The sequence below is a fragment of the Entelurus aequoreus genome, linkage group LG13, assembly GCF_033978785.1.
Source record: "Entelurus aequoreus isolate RoL-2023_Sb linkage group LG13, RoL_Eaeq_v1.1, whole genome shotgun sequence".
NCBI lineage: Eukaryota > Metazoa > Chordata > Actinopteri > Syngnathiformes > Syngnathidae > Entelurus > Entelurus aequoreus.
The window spans coordinates 18,613,370-18,638,859 of NC_084743.1; the positions used below are offsets into that span (position 1 = coordinate 18,613,370).

At 39.0% G+C, this 25,490-nt stretch overlaps 2 protein-coding genes across 3 annotated transcripts in view; both read right to left on the reverse strand.

Annotated features, from left to right (window-relative positions):
* The window catches only part of LOC133663222 (frizzled-7-like), a 791,936-nt gene extending 776,483 nt beyond the window's left edge, over positions 1 to 15,453 (reverse strand). Inside the window, exon 1 of the mRNA XM_062067534.1 lies at positions 15,413 to 15,453. The gene's annotated coding sequence lies outside the window, so the exon portion shown is untranslated. The remainder of the gene's footprint in view (positions 1 to 15,412) is intronic.
* Positions 1 to 25,490, reverse strand: part of LOC133663220 (neuropilin-2-like) — a 342,926-nt gene that overhangs the window by 257,547 nt on the left and 59,889 nt on the right. The gene's annotated exons all lie outside the window — the stretch shown is intronic.

The window sequence follows — 25,490 nt, forward strand, 5'->3', positions numbered from 1 at the left end:
TGTTCAACAGTCCGGGGGTCTCCGTTGTGCTATTTTAGGCTTCATAATGCGCCACACATTTTCAATGGGAGACAGGTCTGGACTACAGACAGGCCAGTCTAGTACCCGCACTCTTTTACTATGAAGCCACGCTGTTGTAACACGTGGCTTGGCATTGTATTGCTAAAATAAGCAGGGGCGTCCATGATAACGTTGCTTGGATGGCAGCATATGTTGCTCCAAAACCTGTATGTACCTTTCAGCATTAATGGTGCCTTCACAGATGTGTAAGTTACCCATGTCTTGGGCACTAATACACCCTCATACCATCACAGAACTTTGCGCCTATAACAATCCGGATGGTTATTTTCCTCTTTGTTCCGGAAGCACACGAAGTCCACAGTTTCCAAAAACAATTTGAAATGTGGACTCGTCAGACCACAGAACACTTTTCCACTTTGCATCAGTCCATCTTAGATGTGCTCGGCCCCAGCGTTTCTGGGTGTTGTTGATAAATGGCTTTCGCTTTGCATAGTAGAGCCTTAATTTACACTTACAGATGTAGCGACCAACTGTAGTTACTGACAGTGGTTTTCTGAAGTGTTCCTGAGCCCATGTGGTGATATCCTTTACACACTGATGTCAGTTTTTGATGCAGTACCGCCTCAGGGATCCAAGGACACGGGCATTCAATGTTAAACGCAGTGATTTCTCCAGATTCTCTGAACCTTTTGATGATATTACGGACCGTAGATGGTGAAATCCCTAAATTCCTTGCAATAGCTGGTTGAGAAATGTTGTTCTTTAACTGTTGGACAATTTGCTCACGCATTTATTGACAAAGTGGTGACCCTCGCCCCATCCTTGTTTGTGAATGACTGAGCATTTCATGGAAGCTGCTTTTTATACACAATCACGGCACCCACCTGTTCCCAATTAGCCCGTTCACCTGTGGGATGTTCCAAATAAGTGTCTGACTGTCATGACTTGAACTTTGGCGTGGTTTGTTCTCCCGAGGTGCAAATGATTTGGACCGGACATGGCTTGGAGGTGGGTACATGATTTAATATAATGACAATAAAAAGGAATTTAAAAAAAGGCGCACACACGGGCAGAAGTACAAAACTTGGCTATAAACAAAAAACTTGCACAAAGGCGGAAACTATGAACAATGAAACAAAAACACTAACTGTGGCATTGATAAACAAATGTGATGTGAACCAGGTGAAACCAATGGTTGCTATGGTGACAAACAAAAGTGCACAAAAAGTCCAAAAAAACAAAACCGAACATGACTAAAACAAAACATGATAACACAGACATGACACTGACGAGCATTCCTCAACTTTCTCAGTCTTTTTTGCCACTCGTGCCAGCTTTTTGGAAACACGTTGCAGGCATCAAATTCCAAATGAGCTAATATTTGCAAAAAAAACCAACTTTTTCCAGTTCGAACGTTAAGCATCTTGTCTTTGCAGTCTATTCAATTGAATATAGGTTGAAAAATATTTGCAAATCATTGTATTCTGTTTTTATTTACGATTTACACAAAGTGCCAACTTCACTGGTTTTGGGGTTTTTGTTTTATCTAACAGACAAAATCGACCTCCTTCCTTCCTCGCTTCCTCAAGACCCAAAGACGTCCTGTTTAAAAGGTGACGCAAGGCCCAAATTCAAGCGACACAGCGTGGAAGTGGTCAAGGAGAGAACCTCGCTGGACTGACAGCCACAGGTGCCCCCCACCACCCACCACCCATCCTGTTGTTGGGCTCCGAGCCGTCAGCAGGGCGCAGACATCCACATTTAAGCAAGCACACACACACACCGTAAAGACACGGCGCCCGTGGCCGCGGGCATCCACGGATGAGCTTGAGGTTTTCCTGTGATGTGTTTTTGTGTGGGAGGAACACGGCTTCTAATACGCGGTTAAAATCCCATCATCTCTCTCGACTTGCCCCCATCCACCCCCAAAAAATATATATAAATATATATATATATAAAAAAGCCAGTGGGTTTGTTGCGCAGACGGCGATGGATTTGTTTCACGTTCTCCTTGAAATCCATTGGCTTTCCAAGGGTGTAAAGAAATGATTTGTCTTGCTCGAAGGGAGAAAATGACGAAAAAAAAAAGGCGAAGTGCCTTGCCAAAGAATTTAAATCGTGAGGTCACAGCAACGAAGGGACCTCCATGATACTGTGGATGGAGATAAAGACTGGTGATTTATGGCAGTCGGTTTGTGGAGAGTACAAATACATTTCTTTTTAACGTCAAGCTAGTTGACGACAACAAATACCTCCTTTCCACATTGTGTTTTATTGCATCTGCACATTTCTTACAAGTGTTTTTTAGCAGTAGAACGAGTATCTGCAGGCAATTTGCTTGTGTTTTATTTCCATTTGTACGCTTGGGGCCGCATCTACTATTTGTGGCCCGCAGTTCGAGTTTGGTTGGCCCCCAACATGTCAGGAAAAAAAAAACGGTAAAAATGTAAGGACAATATATGAGAAAGAAGCTGAAAATGTAATACAAAATTGGGGTATATTTTTATATATTTTTTTGAAAAGACATATATCAAAAGCTTTGTTAGGAGTGACACTGTATTAGTGTCATCCCAATATTTTGTTACCAGTACCAAAATGATTTCGATATTTTTTGGTACTTTTGTAAATAAAGGGGACCACAAAAAATGGCGTTATTGGCTTTATTTTAACAAAAAAAACATTACGGTTCACTAAACATATGTTTGTTATTGCAAGTTTGTCCTTAAATATAATTTTTGACTTTTTATTAAGGATCCCCATTTGCTGGTTGCCACAACAACCCACTAGTCTTCCCGGGGTCCACAAACTCAATACAATTACAAGTAAAAGCATATAATCATAACTACACAATACAGAAAAAAATAAAAATAAAAGCATCAATAAGAAAACAAGCAAACAATTTACAGTCACAGAATAATAATTACTAGGGATGATAAATGCGTTAAAATGTAATATTGGAAATTATCGGTATCGGTTTTTTTATTATCTGTATCCTTTTTTTTGTTTGTTTTTTTTGGGTTTTTTTATTAAATCACCATAAAAAACACAAGATACACTTACAATTAGTGCACCAACCCAAAAAACCTCCCTCCCCCCATTTCTTTCTGTTATCAATATTCTGGTTCCTACATTATATATCAATATATATCAATACAGTCTGCAAGGGATATAGTCCGTAAGCACACATGATTGTGCGTGCTGCTGGTCCACTAATAGTACTAACCTTTAACAGTTAATTTTACTCATTTTCATTAACTACTAGTTTCTATGTAACTGTTTTTATATTGTTTTACTTTCTTTTTTATTCAAGAAAATGTTTTTAATTTAGTTATCTTATTTTATTATTATTTTTAAAAAGTACCTTATCTTCACCATACATGGTTGTCCAAATTAGGCATAATAATGTGTTAATTGCACGACTGCATATATCGGTTGATATCAGTATCGGTTCATATCGGTATCGGTAATTAAAGAGTTGGACAATATCGGAATATCGGCAAAAAGCCATTATCGGACATCCCTAATAATTACCATATAAATATAACTACACAATACAAAACCAAACAAAATCATCAACAAGCAAACTAATTTAAATACTACTTTCCTTTTAAAAACCTGTTTACTTTCAATGCCGGTGAGAATAATAGTGAACATATGAGGCAACTTGTCTTTTAGTAGTAAGTAAACAAACAAAGGCTTTCTAATTTAGTCTGCCGACATATGCAGTGACATTTCTTGTCAATTATCATTCTATTATTTTGTCAAAATTATTAAGGACAAGTGGTAGTAAATGAATTATTAATCTACTTGTTAATTTACTGTTAATATCTGCTTACTTTCTCTTGTAACATGTTCTAGCTACACTTCTGTTAAAATGTAATAATCACTTATCGGTAGGTTGTGAGTCATACCAAAGACTATAAAAACGGGACCCATTACCTCCCTGCTTGGCATTCAGCACCAAGGGTTGGAATCGGGGGTTAAATCACCAAAATATATTCCCGGGCGCGGCCACCGCCGCTGCCCACTGCTCCCCTCACCTCCCAGGGGATGGAACAAAGGGATGGGTCAAAAACAGAGGACACATTTCACCACACCTAGTGTGTGTGTGTGTGTGACAATCGTTGGTACTTTAACTTAACTTATTCTTCTGCTGTTTGATACTTTACATTAGTTTTGGATGATACCACAAATTTGGGTATCAATCCGATACCAAGTCGTTACAGGATCATACATTGGTCATATTCAAAGTCCTCATGAGTCCAGGTACATATTTCCTGAGTTTACAAACATAATAATGTGTTTGATATGTGACAGATGTCTGTCGATCGGGACTTCCTTCACATATGTGCATAGTTGACACTAGTGTTGATATTATTATCATTGTGTGAATGCTCCAAAGTATTCACACATATGGTTTCTACACCAAAATTCATCTATTTATTCAACTTCTTCAACTTCTTCTTCTCCAGATTTTGGCGCGCTCTACCGTCAACATTTTTCACCCGATTCAAACCGTTCCAACTTCAAACTGTTCAGCCTATTCGGGAATCGCAGGCTTTCCCTTGACAAATTCCAAAAATTCCCAGATTTCCCAGAATTCCAGTTTTTGCGGGACATTTTTCCCATTCAAAATGAATTGGGCATTTTTCAAACCTCCACCATTTCCACATTTTTCAATTGATTCAAACCATTCCACCTTCAAACAACATTTCAACTATCATTTTTCCAAGTTAAAAAAAAATTCCAGGATTTTCCAAAATTCCTGTTTTTTAACCCTTTTTTCTGTCGACTACTCCCTTCCACATTTTTCAACCCACTTCAACCGTTCCACCGTCAAATCATTCCTCTTAATCAGGACAAAAACGAGTTTGTTTTTCGAACTGGAAATATTTCCGGTTTTCCCGAAATTCCTTAATACCATTTCTCAATTAAAAATGTTACTACTACAACATTTCTCGACCATTTCAACTCATTCAGACCATACAAGTTGTTTAATATTTTCCAAAAAATTCACGCTTTTTCCGAAATTCCCAAATTTCTTTGAAGTTCCCATTGAAATTAATGGAACGTTTTTCAAAGTTCCACAATTCCCACATTTTTCATCCGATTCAAAAAATGAAGGTTTTTTTTTGGATCTGGAACAATACCCGGTTTTCCCGAAATTCCGAAATACCATTTCTCAATTAAAAATGTTACTACTACAACATTTCTCGACCAATTTGAAAAATTCCAACACCAACCACTTCAACTCATTCAGACCATACAAGTTGTTTAATATTTTCCAAAAAATTCCCGCTTTTTCCGACATTCCCAAATTTTCATGAAATTCCCAATGAAATGAATGGAACGTTTTTCAAAGTTCCACAATTCTCACATTTTTCATCCGATTAAAACATTAAGGTTTTTTTTGGGATCTGGAACCATTCCCGGTTTTCCCAAAATTCCGAAATACCATTTCTCAATTAAAAATGTTACTGCTTCAGCATTTCTCGACCGATTTGAAAAATCCCAACACCAACTCATTCAGAACGTTTCTTAGCATTTTCCAAAAAATTCCCTCTTTTTCCCTAAATTCCCAAACTTCCATGAAATTCCCATTGAAAAGAATGGGACATTTCTCCATGTTGCACGATTCCCACATTTTTCAACCTATTCAAACCATTTCAACATCAACACAATCCACTCATCCTGGACATTCAAACTAACACTTTCCCAAGTTCCAAACCAAATTCCAGTTTTCCTGGAAATTCAAACTCTTCAACATTCAAACCATTTCTACATTCAAACTATTCTTATATTCATACTACATTATGTCAGCATTTCACTTCAACTTCAGCATTGGAGCATTCCTTCAGGAATTGCCTCATCTAGTTATTATTAATTTTAGTTTTCTATTGTATTTTTTGTTACATTTCATCGCAGGCTTTCCCTTGACAAATTCCAAAAATTCCCAGATTTCCAGACATTTTTCCCATTCAAAGTGGATTGGCCATTTTTCAAACCTCCACCATTTCCACATTTTCCAATTGATTCAAACCATTCCACCTTCAAACAACATTCCAACTATCATTTTTCCAAGTTAAAAAAAAAAATTCCAGGATTTTCCAAAATTCCTGTTTTTTCACCCTTTTTTCTGTCGACTACTCCTTCCACATTTTTCAACCCACTTCAACCGTTCCACCGTCAAATCATTCCTCTTAATCAGGACAAAAACGAGTTTGTTTTTCGAACTGGAAACATTTCCGGTTTTCCTGAAATTCCTGGAATTCCTTAATACCATTTCTCAATTAAAAATTTTACTACTACAACATTTCTCGACCAATTTGAAAAATTCCAACACCAACCATTTCCACTCATTCAGACCATTCAAGTTGTTTAATATTTTCCAAAAAAATCCCGCTTTTGCCAAAATTCCCAAATTTACATTAAATTCCCATTGAAATGAATGGAACGTTTTTCAAAGTTCCACAATTCTCACATTTTTCATCCGATTAAAACATTAAGGTTTTTTTGGGGATCTGGAACCATTCCCGGTTTTCCCGAAATTCCGAAATACCATTTCTCAATTAAAAATGTTACTGCTTCAGCATTTCTCGACCGATTTGAAAAATTCCAACACCAACTCATTCAGAACATTTCTTAGCATTTTCAAAAAAATTCCCTCTTTTTCCCTAAATTCCCAAACTTCCATGAAATTCCCATTGAAAAGAATGGGACATTTCTCCATGTCGCACGATTCCACATTTTTCAACCTATTCAAACCATTTCAACATCAACACGTTCCACTCATCCTGGACATTCAAACTAACACTTTCCCAAGTTCCAAACCAAATTCCAGTTTTCCTGGAAATTCAAACTCTTCAACATTCAAACCATTTCTACATTCAAACTATTTTTACATTCATACTACATTCTGTCAGCATTTCACTTCAACTTCAGCATTGGAGCATTCCTTCAGGAATTACCTCATCTAGTTATTATTAATTTTAGTTTTCTATTGTATTTTTTTGTTACATTTCATCACAGGCTTTCCCTTGACAAATTCCAAAAATTCCCAGATTTCCAGACATTTTTCCCATTCAAAGTGAATTTGCCATTTTTCAAACCTCCACCATTTCCACATTTTTCAATTGATTCAAACCATTCCATCTTCAAACAACATTGAAACTATCATTTTTCCAAGTTAAAAAAAAATTCCAGGATTTTCCAAAATTCCTGTTTTTTCACCCTTTTTTCTGTCGACTACTCCTTACACATTTTTCAACCCACTTCAACCGTTCCACCGTCAAATCATTCCTCTTAATCAGGACAAAAAACGAGTTGGTTTTTCGAACTGGAAATATTTCTGGTTTTCCCGAAATTCCTTAATACCATTTCTCAATTAAAAATGTTACTACTACAACATTTCTCGACCATTTCAACTCATTCAGACCATACAAGTTGTTTAATATTTTCCAAAAAATTCACGCTTTTTCCGAAATTCCCAAATTTCTTTGAAGTTCCCATTGAAATTAATGGAACGTTTTTCAAAGTTCCACAATTCCCACATTTTTCATCCGATTCAAAAAATGAAGGTTTTTTTTTGGATCTGGAACAATACCCGGTTTTCCCGAAATTCCGAAATACCATTTCTCAATTAAAAGTGTTACTGCTTCAGCATTTCTCGACCAATTTGAAAAATTCCACCACCAACCATTTCAACTCATTCAGACCATACAAGTTGTTTAATATTTTCCAAAAAATTCACGCTTTTTCCAAAATTCCCAAATTTCTTTGAAGTTCCCATTGAAATTAATGGAACGTTTTTCAAAGTTCCACAATTCCCACATTTTTCATCCGATTCCAAAAAATGAAGGGTTTTTTTTTGGATCTGGAACAATACCCGGTTTTCCCGAAATTCCGAAATACCATTTCTCAATTAAAAATGTTACTACTACAACATTTCTCGACCAATTTGAAAAATTCCAACACCAACCATTTCAACTCATTCAGACCATACAAGTTGTTTAATATTTTCCAAAAAATTCACGCTTTTTCCGAAATTCCCAAATTTCTTTGAAGTTCCCATTGAAATTAATGGTATGTTTTTCAAAGTTCCACAATTCCCACATTTTTCATCCGATTCAAAAAATGAAGGTTTTTTTTTGGATCTGGAACAATACCCGGTTTTCCCGAAATTCCGAAATACCATTTCTCAATTAAAAATGTTACTGCTTCAGCATTTCTCGACCGATTTGAAAAATTCCAACACCAACTCATTCAGAACATTTCTTAGCATTTTCCAAAAAATTCCCTCTTTTTCCCTAAATTCCCAAACTTCCATGAAATTCCCATTGAAAAGAATGGGCCATTTTTCCATGTTGCACGATTCCCACATTTTTCAACCTATTCAAACCATTTCAACATCAACACATTCCACTCATCCTGGACATTCAAACAAACACTTTCCCAAGTTCCAAACCAAATTCCAGTTTTCCTGGAAATTCAAACTCTTCAACATTCAAACCATTTCTACATTCAAACTATTTTTACATTCATACTACATTATGTCAGCATTTCACTTCAACTTCAGCATTGGAGCATTCCTTCAGGAATTGCCTCATCTCGTTATTATTAATTTTAGTTTTCTATTGTGTTTTTTGTTACATTTTGACCTTTTTTACTGTGTTTAGAATCTGCACTGCAACCCTGGAATTCCCCGATTGTGTGATTAATAGAATCTGTCCTACCCTACCCTTTCCTACACTATCCAATTTTCTTAAATTGCTATTAGTTTGCCTTTGGAGAGCTACAACACATTCATTATAATTAGTTAAAGTTCAGCCACTTAGTAGAACACAGACAGGAACATCTCGAGAGTGTTTTTCAATGAACATGGAAGATCCACCGTTAGTGTACTGTGTGTTAATTATTATTTACACACTTGACGTGATTATGATGATTTAGTATTTACTTGATGACATCATTGGCAGTGACATCCAAGAACAGTTCCAATCCACAGAGGACTTGTGAGCATGCTTGTCTTTGTTAGGGTCAAGGGTGATCTGACTTCAGAGGGCTGGTCAATCATAGGGCACATAAACAAACAAACATATCTATGGATGATTCAGAGTCTGCAATTAAGCTAACATACACATTTTTGGTACGTTAGAGGAAGCCAGGGAAACGGGGAGAGCGTTTTGGTCTGGCAAGAACTCCTCAGATGTTCCACAGACCTATGGATCAGTACACTCTTGTGTGTCCCTGTGTGTGAGACCGGGAGTGCAGACTGTGTACTGTAATCTCCAGGACAATTAATCAATTACTCATTATGGCTTTAACATATATTGATCGGGATCGTTCCATCAGCGTTAAGTTCAACACTTACACACACACACACAATCGTTGCAGTTACATCATCGATCAGACGGGCCAAGACCCGAGGGAGTGTCTGAGTATCAGAGGTCTACATTTACGTGGGCATGGGACAGTCTCCGATCAGCATTATCGACAGTGGACGAGACCAATGGGGACATAAGGAAGGAACATAAAGATTTATTTAACTCGTTTATTTTGGGAGCCACAGCTCTTCCCTATTAGTTTTGTTTTGAATATTCCCAAGAACCCGCAACTTCGAGAGTAGACGTTTGATTTTGGTCAATTTTGTCAGAGTTACAGGAGCGTTCTACTGTTTTTAAGGCTGTTCTGCAAAAATATATGAGTCTCTCACAAGTTTTTTTTTTAACTGAATTTGCGAGCCACCGTGACGAAAAAGAGAGGACCTGAAATGGAACCTTGAGGAACGCCACGAGTATAACGAAAGAAGTTGAACAAATGACTACTGACTGCAGATGAAGTAAACAAGCTACAGCAACACCTTAGTTACATAAATCACATGATGAAAAAAATGTTTAACTGCCAAAAAGAAGAGGACTTAAAGGGGAAATGCACTCTTTTGGGAATTGTGTCCATTATTCACAATCCTTATGTAAAACAAGAACACGTTTTTGGTTTTGATCCATTTTAACTCGTATATAAACGGTAGCAAAAGTCAGCTAACAATGGAGCCAATATGAGTTGCTCTATTTCGCCCATAAAGCCCTTTAAAGGACATCCAACGCCTCCATCAACATTTTATTTACACACTGTGAGTATATCTATAACGTAGTAACAGGCACATTCATAACAACATGTAATATTTACGTATCTTGCTCATTTTAAGGATACGGCGGCGTTTTCATTTCAACAGACGTATCACAACCTTCGCTTAACACTAAGCATCATGAAGCAGTATTGCTAAGTACTGAACAAGAGTTACAAACTTCAAACATAATAAAACAATCACTTACTGCACAACGTCTGCTCTCACTGGGAAGTCGACTGATAGGATGTTTATATCTTACCAAAAAATGTATAAAATGTGTGCGAAGTGTGCCGCAAACAAGCAAGTATGAGTTGGATGTCAAAGTTGACCAACTTCTCAGTTTATGTCCACAACCTTCTACTATCCAGGTGAGAGGCACGATTTATGATCTCAAATTAACTTCCACCAACTCAGAGGCGATGCAGCAGCAGCTCAATATGTCAATATAGCAGCATAAGATAGTTAACTCTGTGATCACGCTAAAAATAATTTGTCTGCGTTCGCGCTTATGACAACAATATCGCTACTACTTGGTTAATAATCAGGTCACAACATGTAAATGGAGTATTGTTGGCGGTTTGTTGATGTTTTTTTAAAAGGCTTGACGGGCAGAATAGAGTACTCCAATTAGCTGCATTGCTAGCCACCTCGTACTTGCCGTATTTAACTACTCTGTGGCCTAGTGGTTAGAGCAGGGGTCCCCAAACTACGGCCCGCCAGCGTCCAAAATCAGGCCCGCGGGAAGTCACAAGTATAAAAATAAATAAATAAATAAATAAAATAAAATATATATATATACCTGTATATATAAATTATTTTTTTCTGTCTTTTCTTATCCACTTTGTACCGCTTGCTACTCACGGTGTCTCCTAGCCGCTCAGGCAAATCATATTGTCTAAAAATGCATTTTCTCATCGATAATGTGACATCGCGCGCGCGGAAAGTGCGCTATATATATATATATATATATATATATATATATATATATATATATATATATATATATATATATATATATATATATATATATATATATATATCTATTATGTACACTACCGTTCAAAAGTTTGGGGTCACATTGAAATGTCCTTATTTTTGAAGGAAAGGCACTGTACTTTTCAATGAAGATAACTTTAAGCTAGTCTTAACTTTAAAGAAATACACTCTATACATTGCTAATGTGGTAAATGACTATTCTAGCTGCAAATGTCTGGTTTTTGGTGCAATATCTACAAAGGTGTATAGAGGCCCATTTCCAGAAACTATCACTCCAGTGTTCTAATGGTACAATGTGTTTGCTCATTGGCTCAGAAGGCTAATTGATGATTAGAAAACCTTTGTGCAATCATGTTCACACATCTGAAAACAGTTTAGCTCGTTACAGAAGCTACAAAACTGACCTTCCTTTTAGCAGATTGAGTTTCTGGAGCATCACATTTGTGGGGTCAATTAAACGCTCAAAATGGCCAGAAAAAGAGAACTTTCATCTGAAACTCAACAGTCTATTCTTGTTCTTAGAAATGAAGGCTATTCCACAAAATTGTTTGGGTGACCCCAAACTTTTGAACGGTAGTGTGTGTATATATATATATATATATATATATATATATATATATATATATATATATATATATATATATATATATATATATATATATATATATATATATATATATATATATATATATATGTATATATATATATACAGCCCGGCCCTCGGACAAATTGTTTTAACCCAACGCGGCCCCCTGAGTCAAAAAGTTTGGGGACCCCTGGGTTAGAGTGTCCGGCCTGAGATCGGTAAGTTGTGAGTTCAAACCCCAACCGAGTCATACCAAAGACTATAAAAATGGGACCCATTACCTCCCTGCTTGGCACTCAGCATCAAGGGTTGGAATTGGGGGTTAAATCACCAAAAATGATTCCTGGGCGCGGCCACCGCTGCTGCTCACTGCTCCCCTCACCTCCCAGGGGGTGATCAAGGGTGATGGGTCAAATGCAGAGAATAATTTCGCCACATCTAGTGTGTGTGTGACAATCATTGGTACTTTTTAACTTTAACTTTACTTCGCTTGTTGTATTCTTATTTTACTGTTATATTTTTATTCTCATTGTTGCTTTTTATTTTTATTCTAGTGTAATATTTTCTATTTTGTTTCCATTTATACTCCCATCATTTACTTTTTAAATTCAATCTCAATTTTGTACACTGATGCTGGAATTTTAATTTTCCTGAGGGAACTCTCCTGAAGGAATCAATGAAGTACTATCTATCTATCTATCTATCTATCTATCTATCTATCTATCTATCTAGAATGCATACAATAAAGAAATACATATGTTCTTGTCTTACGTGAGGATTGTAAATAAGCAAAATTACAAAAATAAATTGTGCTCTTACCCTTTATCATCTCAATAAAAGCACTGTAGTGTTTTTGGAATCTTTTGCAAAAATGTGATTTTTTTTTTTTTTAACAGAACTCGCGGGCCACCAGTTGAATAACCCAAATGATAAAAAAGAGAGGACCTAAAACGGAACCTTGGGGAACACCACTGGTATAACTAAGGAAGTTGAACCTTTGCCCAGCTGGCACAAAACATTGACACAACATTTATTATACGTACACGTCCTTTAAAGGCCTACTGAAATGAATTTTTTTTATTTAAACGGGGATAGCAGATCCATTCTGTGTCATACTTGATCATTTTGCGATATTGCCATATTTTTGCTGAAAGGATTTAGTATAGAACAACGTCGATAAAGTTTGCAACTTTTGGTCTCTGATAAAAAAAAACCTTGCCCCTACCGGAAGTAGCGTGATGACGTTGTCAGTTGTTCACTCCCTCATATTTTCCTATTGTTTTCAACGCAGCTAGAGCTATTCGGACCATTACCCCATTAATTTGAGCGAGGATGAAAGATTCGTGGACGAGGAACGTTAGAGTGACGGACTAGAATGCAGTGAAATACATATTTTTTTTCGCTCTGACCGTAACTTAGGTACAAGCTGGCTCATTGGATTCCACACTCTCTCCTTTTTCTATTGTGGGTCACGGATTTGTATTTTAAACCACCTCGGATACTATATCCTCTTGAAAATGAGAGTCGAGAACCCGAAATGGACATTAACAGTGACTTGTATCTCCACGACAATACATCGACGAAGCTCATTAGCATTAGCTACGAGCTAACGTGATAGCTACGAGCATCTGTCTCAAATGCAGATAGAAACAAAATAAATAAATCCCTGACTGGAAGGATAGACAGAAGATCAACAATAGTATTAAACCATGTACATGTAACTACACGGTTAATAGATCGCAGCCTGGCAAAGCTTAACAATGCTGTTGCTAACGACGCTAAGGCTAACTTAGCAACTTAGCAACCGGACCTCACAGAGCTATGATAAAAACATTAGCGCTCCACCTACGCCAGCCAGCCCTCATCTGCCCAGCTCATCAACACCCGTGCTCACCTGCGTTCCAGCGATTGACGGCGCGACGAAGGACTTCACCCGATCATCCGTGCGGTGGCCGGTTAGCATCGGCTAGCGCGTCTGCTATCCAAGTGAGTAATCCTTGTTGTGTTGCTACAGCCAGCCGCTATACACCGATCCCACCTACAACGTTCTTCTTTGCAGCCTCCATTGTTCATTAAACAAATTGCAAAAGATTCACCAATACAGATGTCCAGAATACTGTGGAATTATGAAATGAAAACAGACCTTTTTTGTATTGTATTCAATGGGGTACCAATACTTCCGGTTCAATGATTGACGTCACGCGCATACTCATCCTCCGAAGGCTTTTTCAATCGGAAGTGTGGCGGGAATTTTAAAATTGCACTTTATAAGTTAACCCGGCCGTATTGGCATGTGTTGCAATGTTAAGATTTCATCATTGATATATAAACTATCAGACTGCGTGGTCGGTAGTAGTGGCTTTCAGTAGGCCTTTAAAGGCCTACTGAAATGATTTTTTTTTATTTAAACGGGGATAGCAGATCTATTCTATGTGTCATACTTGATCATTTCGCGATATTGCCATATTTTTGCTGAAAGGATTTAGTATAGAACAACGACGATAAAGATTGCAACTTTTGGTATCTGATAAAAAAAAGGCTTGCCCCTACCGGAAGTAGCGTGACGTAGTCAGTTGAACATAAACGCAAAGTTCCCTATTGTTTACAATGATGGCCGCATGAAGTGAGAGAGATTCGGACCGAGAAAGCGACAATTTCCCCATTAATTTGAGCGAGGATGAAAGATTTGTGGATGAGTAAAGTGCAAGTGAAGGACTAGTGGGGAGTTGAAGCTATTCAGATAGGGAAGATGCTGTGAGAGCCGGGGGTGACCTGATATTCAGCTGGGAATGACTACAACAGTAAATAAACACAAGACATATATATACTCTATTAGCCACAACACAACCAGGCTTATATTTAACATGCCACAAATTAATCCTGCATAAAAACACCTGCGTGTTTGTTATGCTAGCTCCTAGCTCCTCTGCTAGCTCCTAGCTCCATAGAACACGCCAATACAATTCAAACACCTGATCAACACACACAATCACTCAGCCCAAAAGACCGTTCACCTAACCCAAGGTTCATAAAGCTTATATATTTTTAAAAAGTTACGTACGTGACGCGCACGTACGGTACGGTACGTGTTATGCTAGCTCCTAGCTCCTATGCTAGCTCCTAGCTCCATAGAACACGCCAATACAATTCAAACACCTGATCAACACACACAATCACTCAGCCCAAAAGACCGTTCACCTAACCCAAGGTTCATAAAGCTTATATATTTTTAAAAAGTTACGTACGTGACGCGCACGTACGGTACGGTACGTGTTATGCTAGCTCCTAGCTCCTATGCTAGCTCCTAGCTCCATAGAACACGCCAATACAATTCAAACACCTGATCAACACACACAATCACTCAGCCCAAAAGACCGTTCACCTAACCCAAGGTTCATAAAGCTTATATATTTTTTAAAAGTTACGTACGTGACGCGCACGTACGGTACGGTACGTGTTATTCTAGCTCCTAGCTCCTATGCTAGCTCCTAGCTCCATAGAACACGCCAATACAATTCAAACACCTGATCAACACACACAATCACTCAGCCCAAAAGACCGTTCACCTAACCCAAGGTTCATAAAGCTTATATATTTTTAAAAAGTTACGTACATACGCAAAAAAAAGTTGCGCACATACGGTCAAGCGATCAAATGTTTAGAAGCTAAAGCTGCATACTCACAGTAGCACGTCTGCGTCTTTGTCATCCAAATCAAAGTAATCCTGGTAAGAGTCTGTGTTGTCCCAGTTCTCTACAGGCGTCTGTGTATCGAAGTCAAAAGTCCTCCTGGTTAGAGTCTCTGTTATCCGAGTTCTTCCATCTTGACTGCATCTTTCGGGAATGTAAACAAAGAAGCGCCGGCTGTGTACTGTTGTGGCTGACTACGTTCGAAAAATACGTCCATTTCGCACCGACAACTTTCTTCTTTGCTTGCTCAGCTTCCTTCTCCATAATGCAATGAACATGATTGAAACAGATTCACGAACACAGATGTCCAGAAAACTGTGGAATTATGAAATGAAAACAGAGCTTTTTCGTATTGGCTTCAATGTGGAAGGCATACCCGTGTTCCCCGGTCTACGTCACGCGCATACGTCATCCTCAGAGGCGTTTCGAACCGGAAGTTTAGCGGCAAATTTAAAATGTCACTTTATAAGTTAACCAGGCCGTATTGGCATGTGTTATAATGTTAAGATTTCATCATTGATATATAAACTATCAGACTGCGTGGTCGGTAGTAGTGGGTTTCAGTAGGCCTTTAAAACTGACTTCTAAACAACATTGCAAAATAGTTGTATTTCTAAATTGAGACAACGATGTCTCATGTTGGTTCCACGTTGTTGGTTGGGAAATGGTGGTCTCGCAAGTTGAACTGAACTCGGGGGGGGGTTGGTATGATGTCATCCCCGGGCCAGGTGACTAGCCCTGACATAACGAGTAGAGATGAACAATTGAACACATTACAGGAAAAGTCTAAATTTGTTGCATTTGTCATGCTTCCTGTTTTGTTTTTTTTTCCCCCCAGTGTGAGGGGAAAGGAGAGGAGGAAGGAAGGACCAGGGGTGACTCTTTTGGGAGGGCGCTGAGGACAAGGAGGTGTTGAAGAGAAAGATGTGCAGGCCATCATCAGATGGAAGATGATAGATGGGGTTTGTTGGATGCTGGTCATGATGCTGGAGGGTGGAGGAGGAGGAGGAGGAGGATAAAGGGGAAGCTGTCAGGAAGATTTGCGCCTGCCCTCGACAGACCCTGACGCTGCACTTTTCCCTGAGCAGCTCTGCCTGTGTGTGTATTGTGCGAACACACACACACACACACACACTCAAAGACTCCAAATAGAGATCCAGTTTGCAGAGACGGAGCCATGCAGCGAGCCAAGAGGAAAAAAAACGTGAAGTAGACAACCAGCTGCTGTGTTGAAAGGCAGCCTAGTCGCTGAAAATATGATGCCGGAGCAGCTCTTTAACCTCAACTGTCTGAGGGGTCACCTCCTGAAGAATTTAACATCCCTGTTTTTGGCAGGAGAAACCTTTTATTTTTATTTATTTTTTGGAAATGCTCACGCAGATTCGCACAAGTAGGACCTTCTCTGTTGTTTGGCAGATGTTCTACGGCGGATGACAGAACACAAATATCCGACTTCAAGTGCAGTGTGTCGTGGATGTTGGCTGACAGTGAACTGAAGGCTTTTGTGGGTAAAAATAGTTTCCATCTTTTGTCATGGTGACCTCCAGAGGCAACAATTTGGAGAAGGGACCAAATGGTACATTTTCTTAATTATTTACACTACCGTTCAAAAGTTTGGGGTCACATTGAAATGTCCTTATTTTTGAAGGAAATGCACTGTACTTTTCAATGAAGATAACTTTAAACTAGTCTTAACTTTAAAGAAATACACTCTATACATTGCTAATGTGGTAAATGACTATTCTAGCTGCAAATGTCTGGTTTTTGGTGCAATATCTACATAGGTGTATAGAGGCCCATTTCCAGCAACTATCACTCCAGTGTTCTAATGGTACAATGTGTTTTGCTCATTGGCTCAGAAGGGTAATTGATGATTAGAAAACCCTTGTGCAATCATGTTCACACATCTGAAAACAGTTTAGCTCGTTACAGAAGATACAAAACTGACCTTCCTTTGAGCAGATTGAGTTTCTGGAGCATCACATTTGTGGGGTCAATTAAACGCTCAAAATGGCCAGAAAAAGAGAACTTTCATTTGAAACTCGACAGTCTATTCTTGTTCTTAGAAATGAAGGCTATTCCACAAAATTGTTTGGGTGACCCCAAACATTTGAACGGTAGTGTATATATATTAGTGTTGTCCCGATACCAATATTTTGGTACCGGTACCACAATTATTTTGATACTTTTCGGTACTTTTTGGTACTTTTCAAAATAAAGGGGACCACAAAAAATGGCATTATTGGCTTATTTTAAAAGAACAAAATCTTACGGTTCCTAAACATATGTTTATTATTGCAAGTTTGTCCTTAAAGGCCTACAGAAATGAATTTTTTTTATTTAAACGGGGATTAGCAGATCTATTCTGTGTGTGATACTTGATCATTTCGCGATATTACCATATTTTTGCTGAAAGGATTTAGTAGAGAACAACAACGATAAAGTTTGCAACTTTTGGTCGCTGATAAAAAAAAGCCTTGCCTGTACCGGAAGTAGCGTGACGTCGCAGGTTGAAAGGCTCCTCACATTTCCCCATTGTTTACACCAGCAGCGAGAGCGATTCCGACCGAGAAAGCGACGATTATCCCATTAATTTGAGCGAGGATGAAAGATTCATGGATGAGGAACGTGAGAGTGAAGGGCTAGAGTGCAGTGCAGGACGTATCTTTTTTCGCTCTGACCGTAACTTAGGTAAAAGGGCTAATTGGATTCCACACTTTCTCCTTTTTCTATTGTGGATCACGGATTTGTATTTTAAACCACCTCGGATACTATATCCTCTTGAAAATGAGAGTCGAGAACGCGAAATGGACATTCACAGTGACTTTTATCTCCACGACAATACATCGGCGAAGCACTTTAGCTACGGAGCTAACGTGATAGCATTGGGATTAAATGCAGATAGAAACAAAATAAATAAACCCCTGATTGGAAGGATAGACAGAAAATCAACAATACTATTAAACCATGGACATGTAACTACACGGTTAATGCTTTCCAGCCTGGCGAAGCTTAACAATGCTGTTGCTAACGACGCCATTGAAGCTAACTTAGCTACGGGACCTCGTCAGAGCTATGATAAAAACATTAGCGCTCCACCTATGCCAGCCCTCATCTGCTCATCAACACCCGTGCTCACCTGCGTTCCAACGATCGACGGAGCAACGAAGGACTTCACCCGATCACCGATGCGGTCGGCGGCTAGCGACAAATAGCGCGTCTGCTATCCAAATCAAAGTCCTCCTGGTTGTGTTGCTGCAGCCAGCCGCTAATACACAGATCCCACCTACAGCTTTCTTCTTTGCAGTCTTCATTGTTCATTAAACAAATTGCAAAAGATTCACCAACACAGATGTCCAGAATACTGTGGAATTTTGCGATGAAAACAAAACTTTTTGTATTGGATACAATGGTGTCCGAATACTTCCGTTTCAACGATTGACGTCACGCGCATACGTCATCATACATAGACGTTTTCAACCGGAAGTTTCGCGGGAAATTTAAAATTGCACTTTATAAGTTAACCCGGCCGTATTGGCATGTGTTGCAATGTTAATATTTCATCATTGATATATAAACTATCAGACTGCGTGGTCGGTAGTAGTGGCTTTGATTAGGCCTTTAAATAAAAAAGTGAACATACGAAGCAACTTTTCTTTTAGTAGTAAGTAAACAAACAAAGGCTTTCTAATTTAGCTGCTGACATATGCAGTAAAATTGCATTATTGGCTATATTTATTGCAGTAGGGATGCAATGATCACTATTTTTTTCCAGATGGAAGCGAGTCAGCACGGCCACTAGCAACAACCTCGCAGGTAAAAACATGTAAAGTGTCCCAACATTTCACCCTCATCTTGATAAAAAAACAAGAATGCCTTGCTAGCTTGCTTGACCAAGCTCTTTTCGTGTCGTTCGTGCCAGTTCCAGGTCCTAAATGGCTGTCAAAGTGTGCCAACTTGTCAGATTATATCCTCAGCCATCTACTTTCCAGGTGAAATGCATGATTTGTGATCGACAATAAATTTACAGGGAGCAGGGAAGCGAGGAAACAGCAGAGCACTTGATGATTAGAGAATAATCGCGATTTGGATGTAAATCTTTTTTTTTTTTGTGCACCCTTGAAACTGTGCAGTGAATCATTTTTAATTGCTGGTGTACAGTAATGTTTACTAAATTGTTTAGCATGGATGTTTAAGTTCGACCGGAACTCTCTAATAACTAAAGTTCCTTGGGTGAATAATGTAAACTCACTACACCGGTATGTTTTAGCGCTTTCATGGCGAGTTTAGTGACAGATATAAGTAAGAACTTTACACTACTTTATATTAGAAATGGCAAGAGCGGAGGATGAATGTCCCATAAAAGGAAGATAGAGAAAAAGAAGAAGCTACAAAGGCGGACGCGCACAATTTTTCAGGATTTATGCAGATCCCAAATACAGATCGGCAGGTACCAGAAGGTAAGAAAAGTTGCTTTTGCATAATATTGCGAAACAAAACGGCAGATAATATGTCTTGCCTTATACACACACCATAATAATACTTTTATGTTTAATGCGCCAACAATCCAGTGTTTCCCACACATTCATTTATTTGTGGCGGCCCGCCACGAAAGAATTAAGGCCGCCACAAAAGAAATAATTAAAAATATATATATATATTTTTAATATTTTTTATTTTATTTTATTTATTTTTTTTGTGTCCTGTCCAGCTTCTCAGGCAAATCATATAGTTGATGTAGATGCCCATATCGGCTGTTCAGATTTACTTTACAAAAGAGAAGTGTAGGATCAATATTTTTGGAGCTCTTTCTTCAGTGGATCATATGTTTGATGAAGCTTTGTGTCTATCTACCACCACTACTGTTTTATGTTTATTGGTTACTGACTGTGGCAGGACACCTCTGCCTCTGTTTCACTTTATGTTGCTGGTAAATAATATGGTTGTAGTAGTAGGCTAAAGTTCAATTATTTAGTGTGCACTAATTAAAGGGGCAGAGCTTTAAGAGACATTTTAGCTTTTATATTTTTATAAGATATATTTTTTGTAAGAACCACAACTAATAAATATATTTCATTGAATAACTTATTGTTCAAATCTGTATATAAATATGTACATAAAGTGTTGTAATTATATTGTAAAATGGATGGATTGATAGACGTTTAAAGCAAAACTGTTATTATTAATTAGTAAGTATACATTTTTTGAGCCTTTTTAGAGAAAATCATATCATTGTAGTAAATTATGCAAATTACTCGATGATGTCATGGTGACCACGCCCATAGCCACGCCCCCACTGCCACAGGTATCTTGGCAGTTTATGGGAAATAAATCCATCAAGCGGTGCGGCTTCATAGCTTACCAAAGTGGTACTAAAACATTTTGATAGATTTTTGAGCGCCGTGTGTAATGTTCTATATTTCCAATGGAACATATAAAATGTTGGTGTTGTTTACTTGGGTCATATTGCCACCATAGTGCAGTCTACACGTATCTCTTATGTTTGACTGCCTTCTACTGGTCACACTTATCATTAAATAAAGTTGCTTCGAGGTCGGCAAGCACAACCAGAATCATTCCGTGCATTAGGCGCACCGGGTTATAAGGTGCATGGTCGAGTTTTGAGAAAATGAAAGGATTTTAAGTGCGCCTTATAGTCCGGAAAATACGGTAATAAACAGCGGTATTTTTCAGAAGTAGTATAGTACAGTCTTTAAGTCATTAGTACCGCGGTACTTAATTAGTACAGGTATACCGTACAACCCTAACACACACACACACACACACACACTGATGATAGGGCACTTTGGTGCATGTCATGGGATTGGAAAAAGGAAGTAGTGCTTAGTCATGACTGGCTGCTCTAATCTTGGCATGGACAAAGTCTTTTTTTATACATCAGGGTTTCAGTCCGTGTCTCTCACTTCCTCCTTCAATTAAATTACCGCTGTGTCTGAATCTTAATGAAAACATTGTTTTCGCTCACTGACCAGCCCCTCATCGATTTCTCACCGGCCGGGCCTCAGAGTGCTCTGCAAAATGTAATGCATTATAGATTACAGATTAGTATTTGAAATTGCAATCAGGACTGTAATAAATCTGATTACTTCAGCGGAGTTGTATAATGAAACAACCCTTGACTGACTGAGGCATAATGCATAACATTGCAGATCCAAGAGTAAGTGTGTGTGTGTGTGTGTGTGTGTGTGTGTGAGATGATAGATGTGTCTTCTCCCTGTTCTCGGCATCTTTACCCTCTGGACGTAACGGATCAATTTCAGCCTTCCTCTGCACATACATTCACTGGCGCTGGGTGCCGGTAGACCTAAATAGTTCCATCCCAATCGAGCGTATTAGACTTGAGATGTTGCCGTCAACATTTTACATCCCGGTATGGATTATACATGTCTTATTAAAAGCAACTGATTATGAGTGTGGATGATTGCCTGTCTAAATACAGCATGTACAGTGGGGCAAGGCTGTTTTTTTTGGGAGGGCTCATTCCTGTGAGAATCCTGCGTGTGACTGAAGCATTAAGGAGTGGAGAAGAATCGCGATTTTTTTGTTGTTGCTACATCTGTAAGTGCAAGTTAAAACTCAACTATGCAAAGCGAAAGCCATTTATCAACAACACCCAGACGCGCCGCTGGCTACGCTAGGCCCAAGCTCATCTACAAACCCCGTTTCCATATGAGTTGGGAAATTGTGTTAGATGTAAATATAAATGGAATACAATGATTTGCAAATCATTTTCAACCCATATTCAGTTACCGTAATTTCCGGACTATAAGCCGCTACTTTTTCCCCTGGTTCTGGTCCCTGCGGCTTATACAAGGGTGCAGCTTATTTACGGCCTGTTCTTCTCCGACACCGACGGAGAGGATTTCGGTGGTTTTAGTACGCAGGAGGAAGACGATGACACAATGATTAAAGACTGACTTTTCATATACCGGTAGGCTGGTTATTTTGATAACGTACATGCGAGCACTTTGTATTACTTTGCACCGTTGTATTATTTGTACTCTGCACGAATGCTGTTCGCCATGTCAAAGATGTGAAAGTTTGATTGAATGATTGAAAGATTTATTGTTAATAAATGGGACGCTTTGCGTTCCCAAACAGTCATCTCTGTCCCGACAATCCCCTCCGTGGTAGCAGGAACCCCTATATACTACGCTAATTACACATCAAAACCCTGCGGCTTATAGTCGGGTGCGGCTTATATATGGAACAATCTGTAATTTCCCCTAAATTTAGCTGGTGCGGCTTATAGTCGGGTGCGGCTTATAGTCCGGAAATTACGGTAATATGCTACAAAGACAACATATTTGATGTTCAAACTGATAAACTTTATTTTTTTTTTTGCAAATAATCATTAACTTTAGAATTTGATGCCAGCAACACGTGACAAAGAAGTTGGGAAAGGTGGCAATAAATACTGATAAAGTTGAGGAATGCTCATCAAACACTTATTCGGAACATCCCACAGGTGAACAGGCAAATTGGGAACAGGTGGGTGCCATGATTGGGTATAAAAGTAGATTCCATGAAATGCTCAGTCATTCACAAACAAGGATGGGGCGAGGGTCACCACTTTGTCAACAAATGTGTGAGCAAATTGTTGAACAGTTTAAGAAAAACCTTTCTCAACCAGCTATTGCAAGGAATTTAGGGATTTCACCATCTACGCTCCGTAATATCATCAAAGGGTTCAGAGAATCTGGAGAAATCACTGCACGTAAGCAGCTAAGCCTGTGACCTTCGATCCCTCAGGCTGTACTGCATCAACAAGCGACATCAGTGTGTAAAGGATATCACCACATGGGCTCAGGAACACTTCAGAAACCCACTGTCAGTAACTACAGTTGGTCGCTACATCTGTAAGTGCAAGTTAAAACTCTCCTATGCAAGGCGAAAACCGTTTATCAACAACACCCAGAAACGCCGTCGGCTTCGCTGGGCCTGAGCTCATCTAAGATGGACTGATACAAAGTGGAAAAGTGTTCTGTGGTCTGACGAGTCCACATTTCAGATTGTTTTTGGAAACTGTGGACGTCGTGTCCTCCGGACCAAAGAGGAAAAGAACCATCCGGATTGTTATAGGTGCAAAGTTGAAAAGCCAGCATCTGTGATGGTATGGGGATGTGTTAGTGCCCAAGGCATGGGTAACACACATCTGTGGGGCGCCATTAATGCTGAAAGGTACATACAGGTTTTGGAGCAACATATGTTGACATCCAAGCAACGTTATCATGGACGCCCCTGCTTATTTCAGCAAGACAGTGCCAAGACATGTGTTAAAACAGTGTGGCTTCATAGTAAAAGAGTGCTGGTACTAGACTGGCCTGCCTGTAGTACACACCTGTCTCCTATTGAAAATGTGTGGCGCATTATGAAGCCTAAAATACCACAACGGAGACTCCGGACTGTTGAACAACTTAAGCTGTACATCAAGAAATAATTCCACTTGTAAAAGCTTAAAAAATGTGTCTCCTCAGTTCCCAAACATTTACAGAGTGTTGTTAAAAGGAAAGGCCATGTAACACAGTGGTAAAAATGCCCCTGTGCCAACTTTTTTGCAATGTGTTGCTGCCATTAAATTCTAAGTTAATGATTATTTGCAACAACAAAAAAATAAGTTTCTTAGCGCAAATCAATGTACCGTAATTTCTGGACTATAAGCCGCACCAGCTAAATTTAGGGGAAAATACAGATTGCTCCATATATAAGCCGCACCCGACTATAAGCCGCAGGGTTTTGATGTGTAATTACCGTAGTATATAGGGTTTCCTGCTACCACGGAGGGGATTGTCGGGACAGAGATGACTGTTTGGGAACGTAAAGCGTCCCATTTATTAACAATAAATCTTTCAATCATTCAATCAAACTTTCACATCTTTGACATGGCGAACAGCATTCGTGCAGAGTACAAATAATACAACGGTGCAAAGTAATACAAAGTGCTCGTCTGTACGTTATCAAAATAACCAGCCTACCGGTATATGAAAAGTCAGTCTTTAATCATTGTGTCATCGTCTTCCTCCTGCGTACTAAAACCACCGAAATCCTCTTCGTCGGTGTCGGAGAAGAACAGGCCATAAATAAGCCGCACCCTTGTATAAGCCGCAGGGACCAGAACGAGGGGAAAAAGTAGCGGCTTATAGTCCGGAAATTACGGTATTCTGTTTTTATTTACGAATTACAGAACGTGCCAACTTCACTGGTTTTGGGTTTTGTACTTTACAGCAATGTGCTCTTACAGTATGTCAACATTATCGGCGTTGACATAAGCAGCTTCCACTGTACGGATGTAGGTCTGACAGGACAAGACAAATACATCATCAAAAATTCTAGTTCCCTCATGTTTGGACATGAATTATATGAGCCCCTGCTGGGAGAAGGACCACCTAAAATGTCCACCATGTGGAGCAGCTGGCAGGAGGTGCACAGGAGAGGAAGTAGAAACATATTTGTCTTCTTTTCCAGAGTATAGGTAGAGCAAAACCACCATAACACAGATTTCAAACCTTTTTTTTTTCTTTCAACAAACAACCAGGTGAAATATTGATGCCTCAGTTCCACCAAGGAAATGTACGAATGATTTTAGCAAATCTTAGCGGGGGCATTCACCTGATCAATTATTGATGTGAATATGGACACTGTGTGGGGGAAAGGTCCAACTCTGAGTAGTACTGAATTTGTAACCTTGCAAAGACTATACAGTATTTAGGTACATGGGTCTCACAGGACATGGCAAGTAGCGGAAGGAGGGCAGTCATTGCCAAACCTCCTCTTGCACCTGAAAACCACTCATTCTGGAGAGGAAAAGTCAACTTCAAGAGCCTCCACCATTATTTGCACTATATTTATCTGGTGATCAGGCAGTGTTTGGACCCATCCAAGAACAATGTCCCCCTTTGCTTTCACTGGGACTGTAAATGTGGATGCTGAAAAGAGTCACTGAGCTTGTATACTGAGGGTGTAGCAACAAAATCTGGGCCCCCATACAGAAGACCCTTAAAGGGGCCCCCCATCCCACTCTAAACCCAAAACGTTGCCACGTCCTACACAC